Raw genomic sequence first — 21,832 nt, forward strand, 5'->3', positions numbered from 1 at the left:
TAGCCTCCTGTGTGATCTAGTGGACAGGCGGTGGTGGGCAGTGCATGCGTACATTGATTGCGTGCCAGTTGCATTATTTTGCTACCAGGTCTGTGCTATGCATTATTTGGACAGTTAACGAGTTAATTTCGTGATTGCACATCAGTGTACTGCATTATTTAGGAGGAGTTTGCATGTCTACACTGAAATTATTTCCGTAATTTAGGAGTTGTTTGCGTGTCTGAAGTGCGTTATTTAAGAGTAGTTTACAGGTCCATATGAGGTGTGGTACGAGCCCAAGCACATTAGGGCGAGTGTTTTTTGTCAGTGTGGTAAACATACTATCTCAAATCGGACCCTAAATAAATGGTTGCAAAATAAATAAAGTACACTCCTTCCTTACTCTCTTCAGCACGTCTCCTCTCTACACAGCCATCTTGGGTAACGTCACAGGAGGGATGACAGCACCCTCTGGTGACAGCGTGGTGTACCACGTCAGTTGGACTCTAGATCTTGTGGTGGAGACACTGCCTGCAAAATAAAAACTTATGCCCAGCACAGGCAGAGTTCCCCCACCCCAAACCGCCATCTTGGATTACGTCATGGATTGGATGACAGCACCCTCTGGTGGCAGTACTGTGTTCTAGGTCAGTTGGACTCTGGACCCCAAGCGTCCACACTGGATGGCGGTAGTGCCTCAAACTGTTTGAATAAAGCCTGGTGCATGATTTCGAGAGTTGCCGATTACCAAGCATGTTTGCAGAGTCTTTGAGATGGTTGGGAGAGCTGCATCAAACCAGTCTTAGGACTGAAGACCACCACAACAATTACAACAAAAACATTATTTCGACTATTTACGAGTTGTTTGGGTCTCTGGACATAAATGTATTTAATTATTTACGAGTGGTTTGCTGTTCTGTAGGGTCTGCAATGTATTATTTTGGCTGTTTACAATTAGGAAGAGCATCTGCAGAGGATTATACATAAGTTATTGTGGAGTACTTTACAGGTTTGTAGGCTGTGTAACGTCACCCCAAGCATGTCAGAGCGTGTGGTCAGTATCAGTGTAATAAATATACGATCTCTTAAAATCCATCCCTAAGTAAATTGTTCCAGCAGCCCAGTGCTGGCTGGGTTCTTTACCCACCAATCCCTAGGAAGAGGTGCGGCGGGATGACTTAGGTTAGTGGAGGTAGCCCAAGTGATCTATGTTCCTGCCAGAATCCAACATCTTTGATAATGTCATCACCAGCATCCTATTGACGTCATCACCGGCATCTTGGATGACGTCATCACCGGCATCTTGGATGAAGTCATCGCCGCCATCTTGGATAATGTTACTTTGTGCTTATGTCCCCGTTGTCCCAATACTGACGTTTCCACTCTATGTCGACTTTTCTATAACTATGGGAACAATCGATTACATGCTTGATCTGATAGCAGACTCCATATAATTTTTAGATATTGCAGTGCCAGTGTTGTTCAGTATTATGATGCAATGTTCCTTCGCACTGCGTCGGCTACAGCCGTTATGAGAAACATGAAATATATTTGCACTTGCGAGTATGGACGATCATCAGCTGAATTATGGAATGACGACAAGGAAAATTTGTACCGGACTGGGACGCGAAGTCAAAAAATGGTTCAAATGGCTCTGAGCACTATGTGACTTAAATTCTGAGATCATCAGTCTACTAGAACTTAGAACTACTTAAACCTAACTAACCTAAGGACATCACACACATCTATGCCCGAGGCAGGATTCGAGCCTGCGACCGTAGAGGTCACGCGATTCCAGACTGTAGGGCCTAGAACCGCTCGGCAACTCCGGATGGCAGGCGAAGTCAGATTACCCACTTATCGCGCATTGTTGCCTTACCATTGGGCTATCCGAGCACGTTTAACAAGTATACTCAAACTTCCGTATGTCGTCAACCATGTGTCTACATCCTACACTCGTACATCTCTTATGTGTATATTGCTGTACATGCATGTATATCCGAAGAAACATTGCATTATTTTTCTGAACAACACAGGCACTGTATATCGTACTTAACCACCGACACTGCGCATGTGTCTTTCAATTAAAATGTCTCCCCTGTACAGGAGTAAATACTGAAGCACCAAAGAAACTAGTACGGGCATGCGTATGCAAATACATAGCCAGAATACGGCGCTGCGGTCGGCAACGCCTATGTGAGACAAGTATCTGGCGCCGTTGTAAAATCAGTTACTGTTGCTACAATGGCAGATTAGCGAGATTTATGTGAGTTTGAACGTATGGTCGCACGAGCGAAGGAACACAGCATCATTGTGGTAGCGATGAAGTGGTGATTTTTCCGTATGACCATTTCACGAGTGTTCCGTGAATATCTGTAAAACATCAGATCTCCTACATCGCTGCGGTCGGAAAAAAATCCTGCAAGAACGGGACCGATGACGACTGAAAAGATTCATTCAACGTGACAGAAGTGTAACCCTTTTGCAACCTGCTGCAAATTTCAATTCTGAGCCCTCAGCAAGTGTCATCGTGCGAACCATTCAAAGAAACATCTTCAATATGGGCTTTTGGAGCCGAAGGCCCACTCTTGTACCCTTGATGACTGCACGACACAGAGCCTTACGCCTCACCTGGGCCCGTCGACACCTACATTGGACTGTTGATAACTGGAAACATGTTGCTTGGTAGGACGAGTCTCGTTTCAAATTCTATCGAGAGGATGGACGTGTATGGGTATGGAGACAACCTCATGAATCCAAATCAGTCCCATAGTGACGGGTGGCCGCTCAACCTGACGACGTCTGGACGGGGTTTCACCTTGGGTTTGCCACTAATACCATCATTTTTGAGACTGTGTCGCTTTGCTGTTTATTGCGTTACTTTGTTCTTGGCGCGTTTGTGAAAGAGAAAATCTTTTCGACGTTGTGATTATGGCTTGGAATTGCAAAGTAATATTCTGCCAGTTTTAATATTTCCGGATAAAATTCCTCGTTATGATGTGACTGGAAGTAAAAATCCGCTCTTCCTAAACCAAAACATTTTTAAACGCAGAGCCGTCTTCCTTTTGTTCCTTGAATTTCGTGAAATGTTGCCACCGTTCAAGTAATCTACTGTTATCCAACATTAGAAATGGTTCAAATGGCTCTAAGCATTATGGGATCTGAGATCATCACTCCCCTAGAACGTAGAACTACTTAAAACTAACAAAACTAAGGACATTACACACATTCATGCCCGAGGCAGGATTCGAAAATGCGACCGTAGCAGCAGCGCGGTTCCGGACTGAAGCACCTAGAACCGCTCGGCCATAGAGGTCGGCCTCCAACTTTAAGTTTTTATAGAATAGCATTGGTTGGTACATTTACAAGATGGTCAGAAACAGCCTGAGAAGCTTGTAAGGGCGTAACAGGGTCGGTTGTGCTAAGAAATAATTGTTAAGAAAAAATTCGATACGTTGCTCCACTGCCGAGGTAATTACCATTGAAGGTAGCTTTAGTTCGGCATTCTCAACTTTATCGCCAAAAGGCTAAAAAAAAAAAAAAAAAAAAAAAACTGGACAGGCTGGACTTGCATGCAGAGCGAATCACCTAAAACTTGCACCGCAAATATTGCGGAAATGGAAAGTGCTATTGATGTGCTGTTTTCACAGAATGGGTTGGTAGTCGGGGACTCGTAATGTTAACCAATCAAGAGACTGCACTAATATTTACAAAATGTATTTTTTGTGCGAATATACACTTTTCTAAACGGAAGAATGTCCATTGACATTAACAAACTAGGAGTGGGGTTAATTAGAATGTCTGTTATTCCAGGATTTTAGTACTAGTCTTTTACGAAATATTATATCCTGAAAAGTCCCCACACCCACACTTGTACAATACGTTGGTAACACATACTAAAGATCAGCACAAGCGGAGACACTAGTGCATGGATTCTGACCAGTAACGAGACAACTGACCATGACAGGTTGTGTTCAAAAGGACCACCGTCAGCGGCAATACACACTTCGAATCTGGTATGGAACGACTGCAGCACATGTGCTAGCATTTCAGCAGAGATGTGCGAGCAGGCTGCAGTAGTATGTCGTTGCATATCATCGGTTATAGTTGTTATATCCTTGTAGGTAGCCTCTTTCAATTTATCCCACAGAAAAAGTCTACAGGCGGCAAATACGGGGAACGAGCCGGCCAAATCACAGGCTCTCTGCATCCAATTGGAAACAATTCGTGCGGACATGCTTCAGTACTCCGAGCACTATGAGCTAGACAGCTATCATATTGGTACCACAGTTTGCTTCTAGTCTGCAGAGGCACATTTTCTAGCATCCTTGAAAGATGGTCTGTTAGGAGGCTGTGATAGTGGCACGCGTTCGTCTATGAAAAACGGTCCTATGAGCTGATAGTTCACTGTCCCACACAACACGTTTAAACTCTATGGATGCTGCCGTTCCACCTGGCAAAGCCAACTGGGATTGTCAACAGACCACTAGTCTATGTCTCGGCGGTTTACCTCGCCAAGATTGTGTGACGTTCCCTCCCCCCTTTTGTTGCCGCTGTTGATGTTGAGCCGGTACTGCTACAGCTCGGTCGGTGGAATGGAGACGCGACACGCAGTGATGGTTGTCCCCGTCGGATAACGTGGAACAGCACATGAAAATCTCTAAAGAAAATTGTTCCTCGCGTAATGCATGAAAGTCCGTTTGCGAGTTCGCACAGCCTTCTCGGCGATGCGAACTGCTGATTTTAATTGTCTGTTATGGTTTTATGAAGATTTGCTATGCCCGGTTAGTTAGTTATTGCAGTATTGAGTGAATCATTCGTCACTGGCGTCGTTTCACACCACTGAACGAGGAAAAATTCATTTGCGATTCAGTATCAGTAGTTGTTTACGTTGCTAGACAGAATTGTTGACTACGGCAAGACGCAAATCCAGAGATAATGTATAATTGCTTTCGTGCGTCGTAATATTATTTCGGAAACGCACTCCCTTCAATGCTCAACGTTCATCGAGTCACTCTTTCAATTAAAATGTTCACAGTTAATTATTTCTGATCATCAACTATCACACAGTTCAATTAATGATGGATCCAACACGTGAGATTTCCATTACTGACGAACAATTTTTATTGTTCCTTCTTAGCAGTTAGTTTACAATCATCACACCACGCCACACCGACGAATCAGATCAATTACGATTATTTTCAGTTCGGTCATTGTGACAATTACGACAACTTTTACAATCGGCGTATTTGTATTATCTTCGTGTGGTCGTATTAATGCTTCCTACTCAAGGCTAATCAGGTATTGCAGTCTTCGATACTATGTCCATTCTTCGTTGTAACTGTTCACTTTGATGAACGCTGAGTCCAACAATAATATCTCCAATAATTAAAGTTCATTAACTCGTCGCATACTATCAGAATATCACTTCAGTTCAAGTTCTCAAGTCAGAATAACTGAGAATAATGTCTGCGCATCTCTATCACGCAATAGCACTTTTTTCTGAATATAAACAACCTCGTAGCGTTCCGTTTGTAGTACTATAACAAACGGTGCTCTCTCACTTGATAGCAAGCAAGCTAGCAAGCGACTAACATTTCCATGATCGAGCATTGTAGACGCGTTGAATTTCCTTTTCGCCGCGTTTACAACTCTCTTTCACAATAAATGTTGTCTCTGTCCGACATATTACTCTGGACTTAACTTTCGTCGTACTGATTTGCAGTTATTACTGAGATGTTTCATAGCTAATTAAAAATCACCTTTCTTTCTTTCTACCTTTACATCATGACATACTCAGTAATGATTGAAATTGGTGTTCATCAAAACTTTAAGGTGTTATATTATAGCCAAAGTTATCATACCTGTCAGGATAACACTGTTCCCTACTTTAAATTATCAAGACATTGTTATTTGGGTTTTCGGGTTTATTGAGGTGTTACAGTTGGTAAATATAGGTTCACCACTAAACAATATACATGACACATCTGGAGTATCCTGTCTTAATGCCAATGGACAGAAGTTTATTAATCGTTTCCATGCACCTCTTGATGGAGATAGATGTGACTGGGATTTAACCTATGTCGACAGAGAATGAGTAGGACACTTGCCTGGCTCACGCCACTTCCTCATGCGATTGCGCGAGATCTCAGATGCAGATAAACTGCAACGGCAGCAGGACATTAATTTCTTCTCATTGTTCCGTCACTTGTTTCCTACTGTTAAGTCGGCTAGGTGTTACGCTACTACTTTCACGTAACTGGTTGAGAAGGCTGATAAATAGTGACGAGATAGCTGACGTCTGTTGGGATATATTGTCGTATAGACCGCACAAGAACGAACTGCATTCTTCCTACACTCTCCATTCACCATGATGATGTCGGCTTTTTCTACATTGGTAAATCCCATCGCCCACTCACGACCTGCTGCTGGGACTGTCACACACTAACTGTCTAGCAAGTCGCAATGTGCTCAAGGATCGCAGAAGTACACTGTAAGCAAACATAACGACATCATAGCCATCTACGAATGACACAAACAAGCGTTGGTGTGGAAGCTTTTCAAAATACGATATCGGGCAAACGAGTACATTATAGTCCTGGAAAAAAAAACACCACTGACATTCTAATTTATCCCATTTTTAGTCTGTTAATGTCAATAGGGATTGTTACATTTAAAAAAGTGTATGTTTGTACAAAAACACACTTTCGAAGTATTATTAAAATCTCTTGATTGGCTAACAGTACGAGACCGTGACTGCGAAACCATTCTGTCAAAATCGCACATCAATAGCACATTCCATTTCCGCAATATTAGCGGGGCAAGTTTTAGGTGATTCGCCCTGCATATTCGGCTGGACGCTGTAGTGAAAAGCCCGACTAGTCCTGTGAAAACCGACAACACAACTTTAATCTGCCTTTTGTATCCCGCCTGGAAGGCGGCGCCTGGGTCTGCTCCTGAAAACTGAAAGGTTGGTCGAATGTAGGAAGTGGGTAGGAGCAGGTGAGGTAAAACACGTCGGTACTGCTCTTAATGGGGAACCTCCCCATCGCACCCCGTCAGAATTAGTTATAAGTTGGCACAGTGGATAGGCCTTGAAAAACTGAACACAGATCAATCGAGAAAACAGGAAGAAGTTGTGTGGAAGTATGAAAAAAATAAGCAAAATATACAAACTGAGTAGTCCATGCGCCAGATAGGCAACATCAAGGAGAAAACGAGCGCAGGTGCGCCGTGGTCCCGTAGTTAGCGTGGGCAGCTGTGGAACGAGAGGTCCTTGGTTCAAGTCTTCCTACGAGTGAAGTTATGATCTATCCATTCGTTCATTGACGTCTCTGTTCGCTGTAATAAGTTTAGTGTCTGTGTTTTGCGACCGCACCGCAAAACCGTGCGATTAGTAGACGAAAGGACGTGCCTCTTCAATGGGAACCGAAAACATTTGATCGCAAAGTCATAGGTCAACCGATTCCTCCACAGAAAAACACGTCTGATATATTCTACACGACATTGGTGACGGCATGTGCGTCACATGACAGGAATATGTTGTCGACCCACCTAACTTGTATATATGGCGAATGGGTAAAAAGACTCTTCTATCTTGTCCGATTTAGGTTTTTTTGTGAATGTGATAATCACTCCCAAAAAAGTGATGAAAATGTAAGAGTTTGTCACATAACCTGCAACAAATGAATGCAACAGTATATGTGTAGCGTCCTCATACTACGGCGCAGTTACCTCGCATCGGACGGACGGACAGATAATAATTGTCTGAAAATAAAAATTAGACTTTTCACTCGAGGGAAGACTTGAACCAATGACCTCTCGTTCCGCAGCTGCTCACGCTAACCACGGGACCACGGCGCTCCTGATCTCATACTCTCCTTGATGTTGTCTATCTTATGCATGGACTACTCAGTTTGTATATTTTGCTTATTTTTTTCATAGTTCCACACCACTTTCTCCTGTTTTCTCGATTGATCTGTGTTCAGTTTTTCAAGGCCTATCCACTGTGCCACCTTATAACTAAATCTGAGGGGTGTGCGATGGGGAAGTTCCCTTGTTAGAAATGGTTTTACTATATCACAATATTAACTGAATGCATAATAACGTGAGTACCTAACTTTGCACTGAGGAGCACGAAGTGCGAAGTCTTAGACCCGTCGTAAGTAGTGCAATGTGTATGAAGTGAAACTGCAGCGAAGTGTCCCGGCCGTCTGCTTTTGATCAAAATAGGGTGAATCTGCAGCGGCGCTCGTAGACCTGAACAGCGCCTGCTAGAGGGCGCTGTCGTCGGTGTCTGTCGTAGTGCCAACTTAACTTGCACCTACGCCGTGGCATCGCAGCTATCGATACCACACTGCCAGTAGGATTAAAAAAGGCTCCCACTCTGCTGCAGAGTTCTGATAGTAGGTACAAGTTTGTAAGGATTTCGGACTTACAGCTGGCGGCGTGGTCGCTGTAGTAATTAATGTGGCCGCCGTTCTCGGCCGACAGGGGGTCGTTGGCCCGGTTTCCGGCCGGCCGCTATCTCTGCTGCTCGCCTCCGCGCTTTCCCACGCGCAGAGGCGTTTCGTACGGCTGACAGGTGCACGGCGACAGGTATGACTCAGAAACAGCTCTGTCCTCGAAGTCCAGCACCTATTTGAAATGCAAAACTGTGCTCAAATCGTAAGCACATCTTATCCCGTTTCACCTGTCACTCGACATCGTTTTCTTTTTCCTTCTCGTAATCCATTATATAGACTTTGAACTTCGTGATTATTCTCGGGACAAGAAAGACTTTTCTTTCCTTCGGCCACGTTCTTCTATGGTGTTGTGCTGTGGGCACTTTATAACCCGGAAGTGTTGTGAGCTGGAATTCTAAAACTAGTGGTGTGTAGAGTGTAGCTTTTTTTTTATTACAGATTTTCAATATTTCAGCACTGAAATTACTGGTTCAGTCAATTGTAAATTATTACTACGGATTAAGCTTATTGTATGTTATTAATATTGTAACCCATCATTATATATCTGATCTTTCTTGAAAACTAAAATTTATTGTAGCTGGCCATGAACAATCCCCATATTTCATATAACATCATGAATTCTCGTTTTCCAGCATAAAAATTAAATAAAAGAATGAGAGCCAGTGGAATAGAGTATTAGAAGCAAAGCGGCAAGCGGCCTTATTTAAAGGTTCTAACGAATGTCCCTTTTGTTTCATAACTATTATATAAGTCTAACACAAGCATTGTTAACGTCTCTAGCATCTGTGAGTCTATAGCGTTCGAGATTTTAGTGTCTGAGACTTTAGCCTTTCTGTCTTGAGTGTCCGCATCTCCAAAGTTCATGCGCCACGGCATGAAACAGTTAACGATATTGGAAGCCGGGACAGTTAAAAGTAAATTTCTGTTCGTTTACTTTATTGTCAAAAATACGAAAACGGGCAGAACTGAAATAACGCCAACATCAAGCGAACATCTCAATCGATAAAAGATTGATATCATTAATTCCAATTTCAGAACTTCAGTAGTTGCCGAAGTTACTATTCAAATATCACGTCGCACTTTTTATTATAAACCCTGTTTGGACATTTATTATCGGTCTTAAGTATGAACATTCATACTAGAGAATCATATCAAAGAAACTGTGTAAATAAAGAATTAAGAAAAAAACTGTAGTGTCCTAAGATTTCGAACAGAATATCTCGAGAAGTGAACTGTGTATTGGATTATCTCTGGAGGGTAATAATTATAGTTTATTCCATATTAATATTAATATGGAATAATTTTAAATGGACAAAATATCGTGCTATGTTAAACGAACCCTGTGGGTTTTGACGTAATTAATTCAGTGTACATGTGCTACGCAAAATCAAAGATATTGTAGGTCAGAAATCAAACTCACATATGCTTAGAGACATTTATTTACTTGGAGCAACGTCGGAAGTACAGCTCAAAAAAAAAAAAAAAAAAAAAAAAAAAAAAAAAAAAAAAAAAAAAAAAAAAAAAAACGAAAAACAAATAATAAACACCAAACCATCGTCCAAGGATTAAACAATGCACTTCACAGGGCGGTCTCTTGTTCCCCCACAGCCCCCCCCCCCCTTCCCCTCAAAGCACGGAGCACCTGGGATATGGGGCTACTTGTCGTCCATCTTTTGAACGGACGGCCGGTTGTTGTGTCGATGCGAGCACACGTGTGACTGGTTGTTCTATAGTCCTCTGGCACCTTGGCGTTGTCTCTTCATTTCGACTGGGTGTAGGCTCGCCTGACCTTCGATAATCCTGAACTGGAGGAGTGCTTTCGTGCTTCGGCTATCGTAAGGTCCATGCTGGTTTCACTCTTTCAATGGACGCATTGACAGTTTTTCCATTTTGCGAGATGTCTATAGCATGGGTATTACGTCGCAGTACTTGGTACGGCGCAGTATAAGGAGGCTGTAGGAGAGCCCGTACGGCGTCTAAGCGCAACATGACGCGCGAGCAATCAGCCAACGCATTGTCCACGAAGACCGGATGTTCACCATGGCGGAATGCCGGTGGCCCTCTCATCCTTGTCACATGGTCACGAATGGGCTCTACCACCAGTGGTAGCTCTGTTTGTGGTTGTAGTAGTGCCACTGTGACCTAGTCTACAAGGATTTTCAATGGTTCTCCGTAAACCATCTCCGCCACTGCTGCGTCTACAGGGTGCCCCAGCTATCTTGTCCACCCAAAATGTCTCTGGAACAATAACAGCTCTTGGAAAATGTAGGGCCATTTTACCCAGTGATGTTAAGAAACATTTGTTTGCAACAATTTGTCATTTAACGCATTAGATAAACATAACATTGATAATTATGTGATAATAAAACTAATTGGTTAAACATGTTTACATTCATCTTCTATGTCCTACCTGAACTTCCCAAATCAAAACATTTTTACCTAAACAACGGTAAAACTTTTAGTCCACTTGCTCTTTTCACTAAAACCATCAACATGAATTTTACTATTACGAGTGAATGATGAACTGCCACTTGTGCTAGATCTACAGTAAAATGAAGGTTTAACGTTGAACGGCATTATCTTTTTAGTAACGGATTAACGATAAGCGAAGTTAACATTGTCACTAAGGTTGCGGTACACAGATATGTTACAGAACCGCATCACCCCTAGCCTATGGGATAAATACCTGCTGGAATGTACGAAGTTAGTGCAGGATAGCAGCAGGCCGTATTATTCGTTTCGGGCCTCTTGATAAGTATGGAGGCGTGATTACACATGTCAATCACATCGCGATTACGGGCAGCATGGGGTTCACGGCTGAGCCTCAGGACGTGCGCTAGCAGCGCATGTCGGGTGTTGCAAACGTCAACTTCGCGTCTCAGTATCTCGGGATGTAATGGGAATATTGCGATGCAATCAAAGCCATTGTGTATGTGCTTTGTCATGCTATGGATTGCTGAAGAAAAAATCTAGGAGGTCCATTAAAAAAAAACATAAGTTTGTGTTAAAAAACACATATGCTTTCGTTTCAGAATGTTTCCAAATATGTACATTCATGGGCCCCTGCCCTACATTGATACCGGTGAAAGTCGTTTTCCAATAGCTGTTATTGTTCCAGAGATATTTTGGGTGGACAAGATAGCTGGGACACCCTGTATATCCGCCTTATACGCAGTCTGTAAACCTAGAAGTTCCAGCCTCTGTCCAACTCGCCCGGTGACACATGAGGGCATCCTTTCCACCATACCGTTGCTTGCCGGGTGATAATTGGTTGTGTGGTGATGCTGGAATGCACACAGTCTAGCCAGTTCATTGAACAGATCAGATTCGAATTGTTGACTCTGATCCGTGGTAGTATGTAGGAGGTATCCGAAAGGGCTAACCACTGTGCAACAAATGCTTTTGCTATTGTCTCGGCTGCTACATCTGTCACTGGTGTAGCCTCTGCCCATCTTGTGCATCTTCTACTGCCTGAGCAAGTATTTATAACCCTCTGAGGGTAGTTGTGGACCCACTATGTCCAGCCGAACGAGACCAAAACTTGCCGGCGAACCTGCAAGATTTCCGACCTCTGCATGAACATGACGTCCTACTTTACAACGCTGGCATTGCAGGCACGAGCGACTCCAGTTCCTGAGATCCTTTTCAATCGACGGCCACAAGACCGCTCAATTAGCAACTTGATAGTGGTGTTTGCACCTGGGTGTGCTAAGTTGTGGACATTAACAAGAGTCACTTTGCAGAATCGCTGTGTAATTTATGGCAGTAGCGTCTGTTGTGATACGTCGCACAATATTTTGGTCTTGCTTCCTGGAACTTCTATTTGTTCCAGCCGCAATCCCGTGTGTCGATCTGTTAGTAAGTCTTGCAACTCTTTATCTGTCTCGTGCTGTCGTGAGGTCTCTAAACATTCATGGTGGTGTCTGTTTGTTCTATATCGTGTCTCCCTACCACTTTCGCGCAACGACGCTCTGAGCATGTTTTTTAGGGAATTAACTAGTTTGAACCTGGGACCTGTTGCTGGTAAAGAGACGCCAGACCACACATGACATGTAGAATTCAGAAGAGTTCAGTGAGACTAGCGATGATATAACCAAATACTAAATGATCTCAGCGTCAGCTCCACTGCACTCCCTGTAAAAGAATCTTAATACTAACTAAATTTAGTGGAAAGGGCTCAAGACATTCCTATTTTTAGTTAGCTGGTAAAATAACGTCGAAAAAAGCAGTTAAATTTACCATTGGAAGTTTTATTCTACTCACAAAACATCTTTTATAAATTGCACTATTGGTAAAAGGAAATGTTTTAATACAGGATGGTAAAAACCAACTGCGTTCAACAAAAATGTGAACGAATATTCCCTGAATGGGTTTCCAAGTTCTACAATAAATCGAAGGATGACCTATGCCATATCACATCTATAATCTAGGTTTAAATTAAGTTTCACAAAAGAGAAAACTATCAAAATGGTCTACAGTGACCCTCAATTATCTTTAATTACTTATCTAACTTGTCGTAAATTACAGTGGCTGATGTGGCTTCTCAATAATTATATAACAGAGAAATCATCGCGTTTCAGATTTTTACTTCAAGTGGCAAATGTGAACACCATGAGATTTAATTTACGATCGACACTAGTATTACGCAGAAAAGGGGGTGTAACAGATGAGACTTCTGCAGTTCTGAGTGAAGCCTTATACGCTCAAAAATGCGGCATCGCGTGCGTTCATTACCTTGTCGGTGTTTAGGCAGTGTCAGGGCAGCGGCGGGCAGCACAGCTCCGCTCACCTCGCCATCTCGGAAGCAACTCTCCCCTAACTTCTCCTTACTACAATTTACCGAAGCTGGTTTAAAAAAACTATCTGGCTGTGTTCTCATCTGACCAATCAGGGTCTCAATGTTAACCTTAAGCTCCGCCTACAAAAATTCTGTCTATCCAATGGGAAACGTTATACTTTTCGTGGTGGGGCAATGTTTTTAAAGTTTGCAACGTAACAGAGACGCTAAAAAGTCTCACGCTAAAACCTGCAGCTGGTGTGGTCCTTTTAGCGTTATCGTAAGATCTATACTGTTCTTCTAGAGGGCTCTATCTTTTAACATGGGCTGGGGGGTGGTCCTTGACGTACCTGAGACGCGAAAAAGTCTCACGCTAAAACGTGCGGGTGGTAGTCTTAGAGGTAGGCTGCCAACGTGGGTGTCCAGTTCGTCCCTTATCGTAGGGCCTTCTAGCTTAACACGGTTCTGCTCTCGGCTTCTGTTCTCGTTTCTCCCCTCGAAACTGCGTCTGCCTCACGGTGGGAAGGTACGACATGCATTTAGGCACTCTTGTGTTAGTCTGTGGTATTCCATTTGCTCACTCGTTACTCGTATTATTTTGGTTAATTTAATGTCACGATTTATTCGGAGCTATGTGACATCCTACTGAATTTGCTTATCATGTCAGGGTTTTCATGGAAGGTGTTGGATTTGCCTGACACCTTACATATCACCACCCTTCGAACTTAATTTTTGCACTGAATTTAGGAAATGATTGAATCGTTGTCTAAGTCAGTGAAAAATTTTCTAATTTATCTAAATTTTGTTGCATACTGTTCAGCCACGTTATTCTGTTCTATGCTAGTTTGTATTACTAATTTACATTTTTATATTCTTCCACAGTATAATTAAAAATGACAAGAGAAGAATATTTTTATGCTATTATTAATTTTTAATTATTTTCATTCTTTATTTAAGTGTGTAGTTTGTTTTTTAAGAAGTTTGTTATCGAAAGTGAAGAGTCTTTCACATCGATTTTCTTAGAAATATGTAGTAATTAAGTAAAATCTACTCCTAACACATTTTATAAATATCATGTGCAAGTAAAATGTTTTTGTTTCTAGATACTCATTTCAACATTGTTACACTAACAAATAAGAATTATTCCCAAGAATTGCTTTGACAAAGAAATATACATACACAAGTATTGAGATATTATGCTAACAAATGGTACAAATGTTAAAAAAAGGGAAAACATCCAACAAGAACTTTTCTTCCTTATATACTGTCCATTTCAGAACTAATGACTTATTTTTATCGACAGGCTCGTTTTTACTTAAGTCCATAGTCATTGACAGTTATTTTGTAGTTTATTAGCTGTCTGGTGTGCTTAACTTATTTAGTTTCTCTCACATTTCTTTTGCACAATTCCTATGTCACATAATTTGATTTCACACATTCACACAATCCTATGAATGTTTAAGCATGAGGTTGGTGAATGTTTTTGCACGAAGGTGATGGACTTTGAGCGAGATGGATGTGGGCAAGTATTTGATGTACAGCTTTGTTCGTCGTTCCTTGTTGGGTTTGCAAGTGTGTGTTGCTGTTGTGGAGGTGCCATAATGGAATGTAGCTTTGAGTGCAGAATCTCGTGGTCTACTGGTTTTCTATGCATAAAAGTCATCGTTATGTGTCGCTGAAAGCGGTCGTTTCTCGTTGTAATACTTCGCAGAGGACTAGTTTACAATAGGATAGGGATTTGGGAAGGTATGTCATCTATTCTTTACCCATCTTCTTTCTTGGTCTCAATCTTGCGAATCTTCAACTTCTGTTCTTCCTGCTTTTTCTCTGCTTCTTACTTGCTTCTTGGTTCTTCTCTGGGCAGGATATGGAAATATTTATTGATAACTAGTCGCTTTGAAGTTCTCCACCTAGTAACAGTTTGATAAATTGTTTGGGCGTGTCATTTTTAATTTGTGGAAGTTGTTCTTCAGTTTCGTGCATCAACGTCCTGTTTAATAGCAGTAGTGTGACTTTTACACATTTTTTTGCCAGTGGTGGCTTGCCCAAGCCGTCTTCTCGTCGGGCCGTTTTTTTCTCGCTCCGCTGAGTCGGAGGGCGCTCCTGGGATTATGAGCGGCGAAAGTCGGGTGTCTGCTTGTCTGTCCGTGCACCAGTCCCTTCTGTCATTCGGCGTCCCGCACGTCTCACTGTGCTGCTCCGTGTTCCATCCCAGCAGTCGTGCATTATCCTGCTGAAATGTAGTGTTTTGCAGGGATCAAATGAAGGGTAGAGCCACGGGTCGTAACACATCTGAAATGTAACGTCCACTGTTCAAAGTGTCGTCAATGCGAACAAGAGGTGACCGAGACGTGTAACCAATGGCACCCCATACCATCACGCTGGGTGATACGCCAGTATGGCGATGACAAATACACACTTCCAATGTGCTTTCACCGTGATGTCGCCAAACACGGATGTGACCATCATGATTCTGTAAACAGAACCTGGTTTCATCTGAAAAAATGAGGTTTTGCCATTCGTGTACCCATGTTCGTCGATGAGTACACCATTGCAGGCGCTCCTGTGTGTGATGCAGCGTCAAAGGTAACCACAGCCATGGTCTCCGAGCTGATAGTTCATGCTGCTGCAAGTGTAGTCAAACTGTTCGTGCAGATGGTTGTTGTCTTGCAAACGTCCCCATCTGGTCTCAGGGATCGAGACGTGTCTGCACGATCCGTTACAGCCATGCGGATAAGATGCCTGTCATCAGACTGCTAGTGATACGAGCTTGTTCGGATCCAGCACAACGTTCCGTATTACCCTTCTGAACCCACCGATTCCATATTCTGGTAACAGTCATTGGATTTCAACCAACAAGAGTGGCAATGTCCCGATACGATAAACCGCAATCGCGATTGGCTACAATTCGACCTTTCTCAAAGTCGGAAACGTGATGGTACGCATTTCTCCTCCTTACACGAGGCATCACAACAACGTTTCACCAGGCAACGCTGGTAAACTGCTGTTTGTGCATGAGAAATCGGTTGGAAACTTTCCTCACGTCAGCATGTTGTAAGTGTCGCCACTGGCGCCAACCTTGTGTGAATGCTCTGAAAAGCTAAGCATTTGCATATCACAGCATCTTCTTCCTGTCGGTTAAATTTCGCGTCTGTAGCACATCATCTTCGTGGTGTATAAATTTTAATGGCCAGTAGTGTATAGCTTGTGATGAACTTGTGCATCAGCTGAATATATTAATATGTCATTTAAATTGTAAGACATCGAGGTCTCCTGATCTTCATTGCTTACATATTCCGCCCTCACAATCATATTCCGCACAGCAAGACGCTTCATTCTAACCGAAACTCGATAAGATAAAGTCAGTGTTGTATGAATTCATGTAAATGATATTCAAATAACAAGAAAGTGCGCCGGGGTTGAAATACTCGAGACTGGCGTACATACATACATTCCAGACACGACTATCACAGGAGCTTTTAGTTCTGGACAGAAACCACACAACGAGATGCCAGTCCCTTCAGAGGACGACCCAGCCTCTGTTGGCGATGACCGCCCTTGGAACAGACAGCGTGGGCCCGAGTGAAAAGGGGGAATGACCCCGTGTTCGGCTTAAAAGCAAATTCCGCTACATTGTGTGGGAGTGGCTAGCTTACACATTCTTTACACATAGCACGCTGTTTCAGAGATTTTCACAGGGAGACAGCAATCGCCAAACGCCAATCCTACAGGTTTCCAGATTGGTCGCCTTAAACGAAACGTCATTGATCCGTTTTAGAAGAGCAATGCTGATTGGCAGACGACAGTTCTGACTCCTTGAGCTGAAGGAGTAATGGAAGAGACTGAAAGATATACCTCTTCATGTCTAGTGTGGAGAGGTGCCGCTCCGTTGTCGCTCTTGGAGCGAGGAACAAGTCTCTCCTCAGTACTTCACTGGGAGAGCACCTCTGTCGAGAGCAAATCAAACTGCGAGACTCTCTATACTGAGTCTCTGGGATTAAGCGTTGTTCACGGTGTTGGCCTATACACTTATTGTGCAGTGTGAACTGACAGAGTTATAGTTAAACGCCTGCGAGCGAATTTTTGAGTGGCATCACGGTGGACTGGTTATCTGACTGGTGTACCACGCCAATATTTAGACCAGGGTCGAATAGTAATCCTTGACTTCATCAAGGCATAGGGAGAGTTTGATTGGTGTAGGTCAATCCACATAGAACGAGAGTTATCTTATTTGTCAGCAGCGGGCGGCGCAGACAGCAGTCATCGCAGCTTAGGGTATTGTGCGCTAGAGCTATTGCGAGCCCCATATTTCCTCCACAACAGTCCACTTCACTGCATTACACACACAACAGCCTCGAACCGTACCTAGCAACGTTCTAAAGGATAATTATTCAAGTTGAGTAGGCGCGCCTCTCAGCCATTCTGCCAAGTCAATAACAATCACTGTATAGAAATTTCATTAATGAATCCTATCTTTGAGAGGTAACTTCACATTCCGAAAAGAACCAGCATATAACTTGTTCAGCTCATAACTAAAAGTGCCACTGTGATTTCTCAGTATTTCTGCAAAATAAATAATAATAGTGTCATGTTTTTCTTACACTAACTAGCACTACTCCGGTACCCAAGTATCCCACTACTTACGTAAGAAATTTTTGAATTTTTGTGTCGTTTCCTTACAGTGCACGACTCCAGAAGATATTTATTGCTGAAAGTTTTTCAGGCATTTCTCTTTAGAACGTTAGGAGCGTCTGTCTGACTTCGGTACTAGTGTGGGGGTGGAAATTGCATCTTGCAGGAGCCACAGGGTAAAGGGTACATCTCAGATTAATCTGTTACGCAGAATAGCAAAAAAGCAGATCAACACCACGCTCACAAAATATGCAAAGCAAAATGGCAAATCATTTTAACACTTCGTCAATGAATCTCTGCCACGTTTGGGCTGCATTTTTAAGACCAAATGGTATAAAAAACTCAAACTGGCCGAAAGGTATGATAACTGCTGTCTTTGAAACATCAGTATGCGCCATTGGGATCTGACTGTAAGCTCTCTGGCAATCCAACACTGAGAAAACTTTTGCACCGGTCAGAGAATAGGTTAATTCTTGGATATTAGGTATCGGATACTTACCTGGGATTGTTCTTGCGTTCAGCCTACGGTAATCGCCGTCCTTCTTGCTTATTAGATGTAACGGGGATGACCATAGGTTGTCCGACCTTTGTATAACACCAGCAAGGAGCATATCTCAAATATCACTTTAGTCTCAGCCAACCGCTCTAGAGCTATTCTACGGACGCGTTGTGAAACCGGTGGACCAGGTGGCGTGCGTATATAATGCACTATATTATGCTTAACACTGTTTGGCTTCAATGACGTATGCGGGATCGACTTTTTACTTGCATCATTAATTACTCCTGTTACGTTGCCCACAGAACCTCTCTGAATTACCGTTACCCTGTCACATAGTGTCCCACTTATAAAGCAGGCATTTGCTAAGTTTACAGCCAGTGCAAAGTGCTACAGCAAATCAGCACCTATTATAGGTTGAATAATGTCTGCCACAAAGAAACTCCAGTTGTATGTGAAACGTCCCCTTAGAAATACAGAGCCTTATTCCCAACAGTATACAGTAGGGGGGCAATTGTGATATACCTTTTACATTTCTTACTTTTATGTTTTCATCCTCTTTAAAAGCCGTCCTCTTTCATAGAAGAGATCGGCGAATGGATAAGTGGTGTGTGTGCATACCTCAGGAATATGCGGACAACTTAATTCAACACACGCACCGCACGTGAGGACATTATGGAGTGCTAAAGTGTGCTGCAAAAATTGCAACGTATTGTTATTTCCCTAATATGAGGCGACGTATAGAGCAAGTAATCAGACGATGTGCGGTGTGTCAGAAGGTCAAACATGAAAATAGGACATGTCTTAATGTACTACACCCAATAATACCAAAGCAACCAAGGGACCTTGTATCTATTGACGCCGCAGGACCTTATCCCCAAGCCCGCGGCGGGGTAGGGTGACCGAGGGTACGAAAATAAATATCAGCCCCATAGGTACGGCAATGGCCGAGTCATTAGGAATCCGAGGGAATGTCTGTGTTCGTTTTGTTTGTGTAACTGATTTACGTTAGAGTAATGAGCTGATAGGTACTTCATTTCGTGTCGCTTCTGTTTTGCCCAGTTGGCAGCGCAGCGTGAATGCCGATTCGCTTAAATTCTAGAATGGTTTCCGTCGCGATGCGCAGTGTGTTTTTGCGCATCTAGCTGAGGACACTGAACTCAACCGTGCTTTTTGCCTACTCGACCCCTACGATCAGCTGTTAGCCGCTTCGTATGTAATTGTTATAAGTACACTCCGCTTCAAGCGCGGCTGCGCGTCTCAGTACTCTTCATCGCTCGTGCCACTAGCTCAAAGCTCGCTCGCTGTGTATTCCTTTCTGAGCGAAACCTTCCTTCCAACAACTCGTACAAGAACAAAAACTGCTCTGTCTTTTAACATATGAAAGTCAAAAATACCTGACGGTAGGCACAGGCTCTACGCTGGGCTACTACCACCTCATCTCTTCTCTTTGCCTTTAAAGAGGATGAAAACATAAAAGTAAGAAATGCAAAAGGTATATCACACCTCTCTGAATTACCGTTACCCTGTCACATAGTGTCCCACTTATAAAGCAGGCATTTGCTAAGTTTACAGCCAGTGCAAAGTACTACAGCAAATCAGCACCTATTATAGGTTGAATAATGTCTGCCACAAAGAAAGTCCAGTTGTATGTGAAACGTCCCCTTAGAAAAATTATACACGACTGTGCTTAAACTGACACACAATATTTTTAGCGCAACGCAATCTGACTTCCAAAAATCCCTACGAAAGAATGGCCCTGACTAACATTAACCTATAAGTTTCACAAATCACTTACCTCACAAAAATCTTCGTTACTCAAGCTACTGCAATACAGCGAGCACCACTACTGCCAGCTAAATAAAATATTCAAACTACTGAAGGCACTAACTACTGACAGGCATAGTTAGCAAATGAAAGATTTTAATACAGAACAGACACTGTATTTACCTTAATGTTCATAATATATAAATCAGTTCATGACACCAGTTCTTACAAATTTCAAAACTCCGCCATCTCTCTACCCACGTCCACCACTGCTGGCGGCTCACCTCCAACTGCGCAACGCTACGCGCTGTTAGCATCCAGCTGCCGCTGCCCGACACTACAATGGCAGACAACAATGCAAACTAGCCACAGACTGCGCACAGCACAGCCAGTGACTTTTCATACAGAGCGCTATGTGGCGTTACGAGTAAGAAAACCTAAACAGCCTACTTACATATGGAGTGGGAAAACCTATGTCTATCGTCATACCTTTGCGCCCACACGTTTTGGTGCTGTAGTTGTTCACGGCTAACAACTGTGAGGGCTGCTGCATTGTCGTGCCCGTGACTGACCTCTGAACCAGTGTCTATCGAAAACCTTAAGCCTGGAATCTTACCAGTCACGTGCAACCGACGCGATGTCGTGCCGCGACTCATCGGAAAAGTAGAAAGCATGCCATCGGCGGCCTTACCTTTGGCCTGTGTCCACCTGTGCGCTGCTGCAATTTGACTCTTCTTACGTCGGCGGCGCCGTTTGTGAGTGCCGCAGCCCGGGACGCCTAATTCGAGCTGCTCTTGCCATTTGGGCATTTACGTGGCTTCGTACACTTTGTAGCGCGGGCGCGGGTGCGGAACCGTCTGTGGTACCAGAAGATATCATCGGCAGTAGTCTAACCTTGACTGGTGTCTAACGGCTGTAGATTGGATGAACGAGAGGACCTCGTCGTCTTATCGTCGCTCGTAAGTAACTCCAAGTTCTTTAACTGCGAGACAATTCGTCCCATTGTGGTCCATACCTCTCGGAGTTCCCCAGCGATGTCCGGTGATTGTCGGCAAGATGCGGCGGCACAATTCAGCATCGGCTCCGCTTGTCACAGTGGTCAATGTGGCATATGCTTTATCAGCTACTTGCAGGAATTTAACCAATGGTTGTCCTTTTTACCCTATTAATGTGAACTGTACAGAAACGGAAGCTGTTGTCGCCAAATATGTAGCAGCAACTCATTAGATATTACGCTACAGTCCACTATTACCCGAAAATGTCTGCAAAATTCCGGCTGGTTTACGTCGCCACGTTTCTCCTGGTAAAGCACTTGTGAAAGGCTCTGCTCGGGTAGCTTCGTGCAGTGAGTGATTAGCGAAGTCTTCAGGCAGAGGTATGCTTGTTCATAGGGTGGGTGTAGAATCACTTCGGAAACTATTGTCGTCACTATCTGGTCCAAATTGCTAATTGGCAGCTAAACTTTCCACGCTCCTCTATGATCCCTTGTTGTGCGAAAATGCTTTCAAAGATCGCAAACCATTCGTCCGGTTGTGAGGGCGTAAATGGAGGAGCCCGCAATCGTAGGCGCGGCGCAGTTGGCACGAAATACACTCCTGGAAATTGAAATAAGAACACCGTGAATTCATTGTCCCAGGAAGGGGAAACTTTATTGACACATTCCTGGGGTCAGATACATCACATGATCACACTGACAGAACCACAGGCACATAGACA

The sequence above is a fragment of the Schistocerca gregaria genome, chromosome 7, assembly GCF_023897955.1.
Source record: "Schistocerca gregaria isolate iqSchGreg1 chromosome 7, iqSchGreg1.2, whole genome shotgun sequence".
Lineage (NCBI taxonomy): Eukaryota > Metazoa > Arthropoda > Insecta > Orthoptera > Acrididae > Schistocerca > Schistocerca gregaria.